The sequence below is a fragment of the Rhincodon typus genome, chromosome 8 (assembly GCF_021869965.1).
Source record: "Rhincodon typus isolate 14 chromosome 8, sRhiTyp1.1, whole genome shotgun sequence".
NCBI classification, from domain to species: domain Eukaryota; kingdom Metazoa; phylum Chordata; class Chondrichthyes; order Orectolobiformes; family Rhincodontidae; genus Rhincodon; species Rhincodon typus.
This window is the reverse complement of record NC_063339.1, coordinates 90,833,455-90,843,028: the sequence shown is the minus strand read 5'-3', so window position 1 is coordinate 90,843,028 and position 9,574 is coordinate 90,833,455. Positions and strand designations below refer to the sequence as shown.

The 9,574-nt window shown below is 43.9% G+C and overlaps 1 non-coding gene across 1 annotated transcript; it reads right to left on the bottom strand.

Moving 5' to 3' along the window:
- Positions 1 to 2,947: 2,947 nt before the first annotated feature.
- Positions 2,948 to 3,019, bottom strand: trnae-cuc. Its single transcript has one exon. It is a non-coding gene; the product is annotated as a tRNA-Glu (tRNA).
- Between the last annotated feature and the right edge of the window lie 6,555 nt (positions 3,020 to 9,574).

The window sequence follows — 9,574 nt, the reverse complement described above, 5'->3', positions numbered from 1 at the left end:
TAATTTCAGCAGCCTCTACAACTTCCTCTTGCAGTTCATTCCATACACGCACCACCTTCTGTGTGAAAAATGCCCCTCAGCTCCTGTTTAATTTTCCCCCCTCTCACCTTAAATATATGCCCTGTAGTTTTGTACTCGCCCACCCGGTGAAAAAAGACCTCGACCATTCAGCCTGTTCATATCCCTCATGACTTTATAAACTTCTCTAAGTTCTCATTCTCCGACGTTGCAGGGAAATTTCGCCCAGCCTCTTTAGCTTCGCCCTACATTCCAAGCCGCGCAAACCTGGCAGAATCCTTGTGAATATTTTCTGAGCAATTTTACGTGACTTTCTTTACTTCTCAATAATGCCAAATAAGGCTAGACAGCATCAATCTGTTTGAAATCGAAAAGTAAAACGTTAAGGGCTGCAAATTTCAATGCTGTACAAAGATCAGCGAGCACGACTACAGCGTGTCATGTTGCTGTAGTGTAGTGGTTATCAAGTTCGCCTTATTCGCGAATGGTCCCCGGTCCTAAACTGGACAGAAACCGAAGTGCTTACTTCTTAGTTAGCAGGACCTGCTTCTGATTTGACGTCGGCGAAGCTTTCCTGCGTGCTCTTCTCGTCAGTCACGCTTGTTTTGAATTTATTTGGCCATCTCTGCTGTTGTGTCGAAAAGGAATAAAATTCCAATTAATTGCAGTGCTAAGTTTTGTTAGATTTCTCTGTGTTTCCATTGTGCAGTGCTTATCGCATGCGGAATGCCCCCAGCATGATACCGGGCCCGAGCACGCTGCGCTGCTGCTTCATGTTCCAGGCAAGTTGCGTTGTTCACCCTTTTCACTGAAAGCGAATAGAGATCGTTGTTTCGCTGCTGCTGTGAAACCAAATCCTGCATTGATTCTAATCAGAGTCGTTTGCTGTTGTGGCGAAAAGGAGGGTGATTGTGATGTGAAATTTTGTTAAATTTCTCTAATTTCCTTCATTTCTGTTCTGGAGAAGGGAGAAGATCCGCCTCTACTTTTGCCGTGCAGGCACACCGCATTGTTGATCAGAAGGGAAACCCAACCTCTTCGAGACTTCGTGGATCACTCCTGTTGTGTTCTCTTTTGTTCCTTACCTGAGCACTTTCCAGAAAGTGGCGTTGGACTAAATCTCCAGTATATTTGGAAGCGCAATTTGGAATTGCCCCGCTGCTACTTGCCTGAGTAGTTCGTGACCCAGACAACTCTAGGTGTCTCACAGACACAGATATGTGAGAGAACGGGGGTTTGAGAGAAGATTGTCATCACCTTGAAGAATATTTTCACGTAAAAAGTTTGATATTTCATCGCATTTCCGGAGCACGTGTCACAAGGAATATAAAAACATTGCAGCAAACACACCCATTGCCGTGACTCAGATTCAAACCGAGGTTGCTGTGGTCATAAGGCAGAGTACTAACCACTATACGATCACAGCGACACACAGAAGAGCACGCTCGTAAAGTGCAATCACTACAGTGGTAGAGGAAATGTTAGGAATAGCACCAGATACAAAACAGGAATACTTTCCAAAGAGTGCATAGTAATGGGCTGGAATCTTAAACTTCGATGCTCCCAGAAGCTGTGGACATTCCATCATTCAGTGTGTTGAAGACTGAGATTGATAGATTTCTACAAAATATCAAAGACTCAGGGAATAGTGCAGGCTGTTGTTGTAATGTATTTATCAAAAGCAATGCAGTTTAGCATCGAGATAACAAGATGTAGAGCTGGACGAACACAGCAGGCCAAGCAGCATCAGAGGAGCAGGAAGGCTGACGGATACTTCACCAGTTCCCTCACACAAGGAAGTAACCACTGCTGCAGACGACCATACAATCCCAGCTCCCAGGCCCGGAAACAGAAAAACTCAGAGACCCAGCCACGAAGATATAACCGGAAATGGGGATGGCAATGAGCGCGTGGAGCTACTCTGTAGTAATAGATGACGGGATAGACTGTGCATTATAAACCAAGACAATGTGACAAAACCGAGATAGAGCCGAGGGGATCATGTGCAGAAGGATGAGAGAATGCAATGCTGAATCAGCCAATGACCAGGGTGATACAGGCAGAAGTGACGCAATCTGTGAGCGCGCGGTCCTACTATGACGGTGTCGAGGCGCGTGAAATGCCGAGTCTGTGAGCTCCAACCCCGCCCGGAGCAGCTTTAATTGACACGATTATTGGGCATTGGGCTGTGCGAAAGGTTACTCAGCAATTTTAATCTGAAGCAAAATAGTTTTCTGCAGCGCAGATATTTGTGCATTGTGGGACGATCTGTCCGTGAAAATGTCTCAATTATAAAGAAAAATGATGCAAATATTCAAGTCGTCAGGAGAGAAATCTGTGCTGGGAGAAATGGAGGTAACGTTTTCGCTCTCTGACTTTTCTCATATGGCTGACCCTGCACTGGGTTGAATTGCGGGAAGGGCTTTTTAGCTCGTTTCATATTATTCAATTTCCTGCAAGCATGCGCAGGTCATTAAAGTTATCTAAATTTCTGAAAACTGACTGTAATATACAATGTTGTGATTAGGCTCGAGTTTAACTGAGGTTATGGAGGAAAAGCAGGAAAGCGAATTTTTTCAGATCAGTGGTGATCTAATTGAATGGCTGCTTCCTGACGACAAACGTGTTTTATTTGGCATTGAAACTCAACAGAAGAAGAAGGGGAGACAACTGAGATGAAGCGGCGATGGTGATTATCGTTGCTGGTTGTTCATCTTGTGAATCTTGCTCATGTCCCTGTTAACAACACAACACAAAGGTGAATAGTCCGACTGAGCAGTGACAGTTAAGGCACCTTTCCTCTCTTTGAGATGCTGGAACATGGACTCTCACGTTCTCGGGGACATTAACTGATCTGAGATATTGAAACGAATCCGATCAGAGCTGCGCTGCTTTTGCTGTTGCCACTGTCAGGAACAATAAACCTTGATTCCCTGAACGGGAATCAAACCCGCACCGCAGCGGTGAGAGCGCCGAATCTTAACCACTAGACCACCAGGGATACTTGTAGGGGCATCTGCACCGTTTCTTAATGACACAGCTTCTGGCTTTCTTTTTCCACTGGCATTCTTTCTCCTCCAAAATGATTGAATCATCGTGCTTTTACAACACGGAAAGAGGCTCAGCATCCCAGTTTCCAGCACTTGGCCCATAGCCTTGTGTGCTCTGACACAACAAATGAGGCGGAGGGAAGGAGGCGGTGGACCGGCTGTTTGAGATGCTGACATCAGCCCGTGGGAAAAAAAGTCGTTGATCAAAACAGAATTTATTGGAGAAGATCACTCTCTGTGTTCGGGTAATGATCTGAACCCGGGGGATATACCTCAATTATCAACTGATTAGCATAAATTTTCAACCGGAGAAGGATCATCTGAGGAGAGAGAAACGGAGGTGATGTTTTCGCTCGATGACCTTCCCTGTATCGCTGACACTGAGCTGGGATAAAATCCGGAAAAACTGTTTTATCTGTTTCATAGTACTCAATTTCCCGTATGCAAATTCCTACAAGTCGTTCCAATGATCGAAATAGAATTAGATTTATCTCATTGAGCTTTTTGAACGTTGCCGTCAAATGATTGAGACAGTGAAAGTGGAAATGTGTGACTTCTGCAAGTTTGCAGCGTCGGTCTGTATTTGGGTGATAGATATAGGACAGATGTCAGAGGTAGGTTCTTTACTCAGAGAGTAGTAAGGGCGTGGAATGCCCTGCCTGCAAAAATAGTAGACTCGCCAACTTTAAGGGCATTTAAATGGTCATTGGATAAACATATGGATGATAATGGAATAGTTTAGGTTAGATGGGCTTCAGATTGGTTTCACAGGTCGGCGCAACATCGAGGGCCGAAGGGCCTGTACTGCGCTGTAATGTTCTATGTTCTATGTTCTATGTATTGGACTGTAAAGAATTTGATAGATTTGTTCCTGATTGAAGTGTTTACTGGAAGCAGGGAACTGAGCAAGATATTGGCTAAACCAATTCAGCTCTGAGAGCAGAAACAGTAAATTCCACTCTTGCAGTACGAATGAGATTGTACAACACAGAGAATTTTGCTGCATTGAATACGGGTTGATGATGCCAGCATCCTTTCACAAGACTGGGTTGACTAAGGAATTAGGAGGGTAGCAGCCTCTACTTGCTTGTCTTTAGTTGTAATGAAGTTGCATAGAGAAGTGTAGCACTTAAGATTTATTATTACAATAAAAAACATGTTTTTAAAAGGTGCGTCTTATTATTCCACGTGACTCGTTCAAAATTGCAAAGGAACTGAGCTGTTGTGTTTTAAATGTTAGATTGGGGAAAGTTGGTTAGCTCAGATCACTGGACGGGATTTGCGTTGCCTAGTGATGCATTTAATTCCTTCTCGAAAGTCTATTGGGTTGCGATTTTCCCGACATTTGACTCCTAATTCAAGAATTTTATTGAATTCAAAGAACGATACCTGTGATTCCGAATTAATAGTCTAGCGATAATGCCACTAGGCCCACGCCTCCCCACAAGGTGGTTATTTTCCCATTGCGTGGGCAAACATCCAAAATATTTGTTTTCACTTTCTCCATGTGTGTTGCTGCGCTATATTAGTCTCAACGAACCCTGTGGCCCTGACGCCAAACCCCGAGATCAGGAAGTCCGACATCATTGAATGCAGCTCTGTTCGAAAAACTGACCGGGGAATTTGACAAAATGGAAGGCAAGCAGCTTGGGCCTGCCCGGGTTTTGAGGCATCGTCAATGTAACAGTATTAACAACAAACTTAGTATAGCTCTTTCTAAACTAAGTCAATTCCCTGTTGCTTCGGGAGAAAAGGCAGCAAACTGTTTCAATAACATCTGCTTCCCATTCTGACTCCCTGCTCCCAGGAGCCTGCTGTTTCTGCCCTTTCTCCTGGACCGGCGTTGGTCCATTGCCAGATGTGTTCAGCCATTTCCTGCCTCTGGCAGGCAGTGCTTTGCATTTGAACAAGAGAACGCGTATTGGGAAACTGCCGTTGTCTGCAAAATCCGACGATGTACAGCACCCAACGAGCAATAGAAACAGTTTGAGAGATTGCATTTAGATTGAAGGGTTTACTGTTAGTTTGTGGAAAATCACTGTTGATGAAACAAATGAAACTGGCAGGTAAGCATACAAGAGTATCTGATCTCGTGGATCATTGGAGAAAGTGTTAACAGCGTAGGACCATTTGAAAACACCGATCCCTGTTTAATGGGTCCAGCTCGCTCCCACTTCACAAAGAATGCTCTTGCCTGCTGTTTAGTGATGGCTCACTGAACGAGACAAATATTCACATGTTCATTCCACACGACAACAACAAGACATGTTGAGGAGATGCACAATGAAGGACCGAGAAAGTTGTTAAGAGAGAGCCATCAACTCACTGAGATCAGCCAATGATCGATTATGTAAAGTTGCCTTCTCGCTGACATCAATTTATTCGAAAATTTTGTGAAACGTGCAGACGAGAAGGAGGTCACTCTGTCCAGTGTCTCTGTGCTGAAGGAGAAACGGAACACTTACCTCAGCCCACTTTCCACAATTGCAGCTGTAGATCTACAGATTATAGAACACGAGTGGAAAATCCAGGGAGGTTTAAGATGAGTTCAGTGTGTCTGTCTCATATATTTCCGGCAGTGAGTTCCATACACCTACCACCTTCTGTCTGAAAAACAAAAATGTCCTCGCCCCATAAATCTTTCTGACTCCTTTAGCATACATCCATCATCAAAATTTCCCACACATCTCTTGGTATTGTTTCCTAAATTGTGCATTCCATTACATTGTTGGATCTCCCCAGACACATCACCTCACTCTTTCCTGGGCTTATTTCCATTCGTCATTTTTTTCTGCTCGCCTGACCAGTCCATCAATATCTTCTTGCAGACGACACCGACACTCTTCATTTTCAATGAAATTCCCAAGTCTTGTGTTGCCTGCAAATTTCTTGATCATGCCTCCGATATTGACCTACAAATCATTAAACGTATCTGTAGGCCAATGAGGGACATTTCCAAACAACCTCTAAAATACCAACAGGACTAGACAAAGTAAACAAAAGATGCATGTTGCCGATCACTGGAGAGTCCAAAACCAGAGATCACAGTTTGAGGATAAGCTGTAGCCATATAGGAATGAGGTGAGGGGAATATCATCACCAGAAAACAACGACCCTGAAGAATTCTATGCTTCACAAAGCGGTTGAAGCTAAAACATTGATTATTTTTACAAGGAGGAGTTAGTTATGGTTCTTAGGACTCAAGGGACAAAAGGATATGGGATGAAAAGTGAAACAGGGTACTGAGTTGGGTGATCTGTATGATCTTATTGAATAATGGAGCAGGCTGGAAGGACCGACTGGCCTCTTCCTGGTACAATGTCTCGATGTCTGTCACATATATCACGTGACCTTGCACAGAGCCTGTTGAAACAACACTGGAAACAGATTATCAGTGACAAAAACAACCATCAACAATAATCCGTTGTTTCTTGCTGAAAATTTGTATCTGATTAGTGCGGTGCTCTGACACTAATTTCACTCTTTTTTCAGAGATATATGTAAATAGCTGTGTATTCTTTAACGTAGAAACGGTGATGACAGTTGGTGTAGTGTTGGTCATGTCATGGAATGAAAAGCTCCATGACAGCGGGGATGTAAAATTGTCCATGAGGAGTTGTTTTCCAGATTTGAGAACAGTGCACAATGTTGTTAAAAGGAGTCCTATTGAGACCACCTCTCTTCTGAACAGATATTAATGAGCCGCACATTTTGGTGGAGACAATTTCAAAATCCTAAATAAGATAAAAACGCATAGAGTCAGAGATCACAGAAACCCTATCGATTCGGCCCATTGAGGCTGTACCGACCCTCGAAGTAAAACAAAGTTGCTGGAAAATCTCAGCAAGTCTGGCAGCATCTGTGAAGAAAAACTCACAGTTAACTGTAGGGTGCGGTGACCCCTCCTCAGACCCGAGAACTTTCCGTAAACGTGTATTTACCACGGCTGAACTATCTGGTCTGCACATCCCTGCACACTACGGGCAATTTCCAATGGCCAATTCACCTAATCTGCATGTGGTCTGCCTGTGAGAAGAAATCTCAACGGAGACAAGGGGAGAAGGCACCAACTCCACACAGACATCACCCAAGGTTGAATCAAAAATGCTTAGAGCCTCCCTGCTGGGAATTGATCCGCGGTCTCCCGCGTGACGGGCGGGGTTACTAACTACTATAGTAAAAAGGACGGCGCGTGCACCCCACCTCCCCACCCCACCAACCCCCGAGCCCCTTAAGTGTGCATTAGGCAAATAAAATTGCTTTAGTATCCAAATTCTATTTTCCATCGCTTGGCCCATAGTCTTGTATGCCTTGGCATCACAAATTCACATCTGAATGCTTCTTAAAACTACTAGAATACCCGCCACTAGGACACTTACAGACAGTGGCTTCCAGATTCCAAACACGCACCGGCTCAAAAAAGTTTTCTGCACATCTACTCAAACCTTCCGACATCTTACTTTAAATCTCTGCCCCGCTTTTGATCGATCTTGCCATGAAGAGAAAACGTTTCTTTCAGTCTACCCTATCAATAACACTCATTGTTTTATACATCTCAATGTTGTCTCCTGTAAATCTCCTCTGCTCTAAGGAAAACAAACCCAGTCTGTCCAATCTCTCTTCATAACTGAAACTCTTCAGCCCAGACCACATCCTGGTAAATCTCTCCTGCATCCTTTACAGTGCTATCACATCCTGCTGTAATGTGAATTTGCAGAACTGCACACAATAGTCTAGCTATAGCCGAATGAACAAATGAAATAAATGACGCAGAAACCACAGGAAATGGTCTTTCCATCGAGGTCTCTTTAGATCAATGTTGTCCTGTGTCCTTTTCCTGAGTCTGATACTCCAATAATCACTGGTACATGTCAGGAAAAAGCTGCTACATGATGTTTGGTCTCACAACGGCAGTATCTAAGTGGATCGACCGTTTTGAAGGTTTCATTAGTAAGTCGAGAGCACATTCACTCAGCGAGAGTGACTGTAGCAGGACAGACTGAACGGTGTCAATGTAAAAATGAGTGTTAGATTGCGCAGTGCCTCGTTGAAGTGAACCGAGGAAGGTAAAGAACGGCTGGTAATTGTGGAACGGAGAGAAATCTCCAAGAGCTGGGTTTGAATTCTGATACATCAAACGCAGATACGTGAGACAGCGAGGGTTTGAAGGAAGAAAATTATCTCCTCGTAGAATATTTTCACGTAAAATGTTTGATATTTTGCCCCATTTCTGTAGCATGTGTGGCAAGGAATAAAAGACACAATCGGTGAGCGCGCGGTCCTTCTATGATGGTATAGAGGCGCGTGAAATGCCGAGGTGTGGGCTCCAACCTCACCCGGAGCAGCTTTTACTGACATGGAGCAGGGATTAATTGGACATCAGGATTTGGGAAAGCAATTTTAATCTGAAGCAAAATAGTTTTCGGCAGCACAGATGTTTGCGGACTGGGGGAGGATCTGTCCGTGAAAATGTCTCAATTATAAAGAAAAATGCTGCAAATATTCAACTCGTAAAGAGAGATACCTGTGCAGGGAGAAATGGAGGTAATGTTTTCGCTCTCTGAACTTTCTCATATGGTTGACTCTGCACTGGGTTAAATTGCAGGAAGGGCTTTTTTCGCTCGTTTCATATTATTCAATTTCCTGCAAATACACACAGGTCATTAAAGTAAACTTCCGAAAGATAACAGGAATATACGATGTTGTGATTAGACTTGAATTTTCCTCACGTTATGGAGGAAAAGCAGGAAAGTGGAGTTGATATTTATCAGAACAGTAGTGATTTCATTGAATGGCTGAGCGGACTGGTTAAGGTGAATGGCACCTCCCTGTGGACAAATATGTTTTCTTTGCCAGTGAATCTCGCCGATCACAAAGTATGGGCTATTGAACCGAATCAGTGATGGTGATTATATTTGCTGGCTGTTCACGTTATGAACGTTCTTGTTGCTACTCGTGTCCATGTTAACACCATAACTGCAGGGTGTAAAGGATAATAATGCGGTGCGCTGCTGTCACAAAGGAAAACGCGCCTGACAGGAAATTAGGTTCGACTCCTACCTGGCTCGACCGCAATGTCTAAACTTATTACACCTCCTGACTCATCTCTGTCACTGCTCAGAAGACGAGATGACGTTTGAATTTCTGCAGGAACGAGAACCGTTTCTGTCTCCTGTCAGTGAATGTCACCAATGCCCCAGCCTCATCAGAGAAAGGGAACCTGAAATTGTCCCACAAGCTGCACATGAATACCTTTTAGTTTCCCAAACCCACCGACCCAATCATTACAGTTATTGGGAATGGCAAGGAAACAAAACAAATCGCCCAGTCTCAGCTTCAAGAATCTTTAGAATCTATTTGGGAAGTGGCTTCAGAGGAGAATGAAGGGTGAATTGTCTGACTGAACAGAAAGAGTTCAGGCACCATTCCCACCTTTACGAGGCTGCGACATTGACTTTCATGTTCTCGGGGACATTAACTGATTCGAGATATTGAAAGGATTCCCG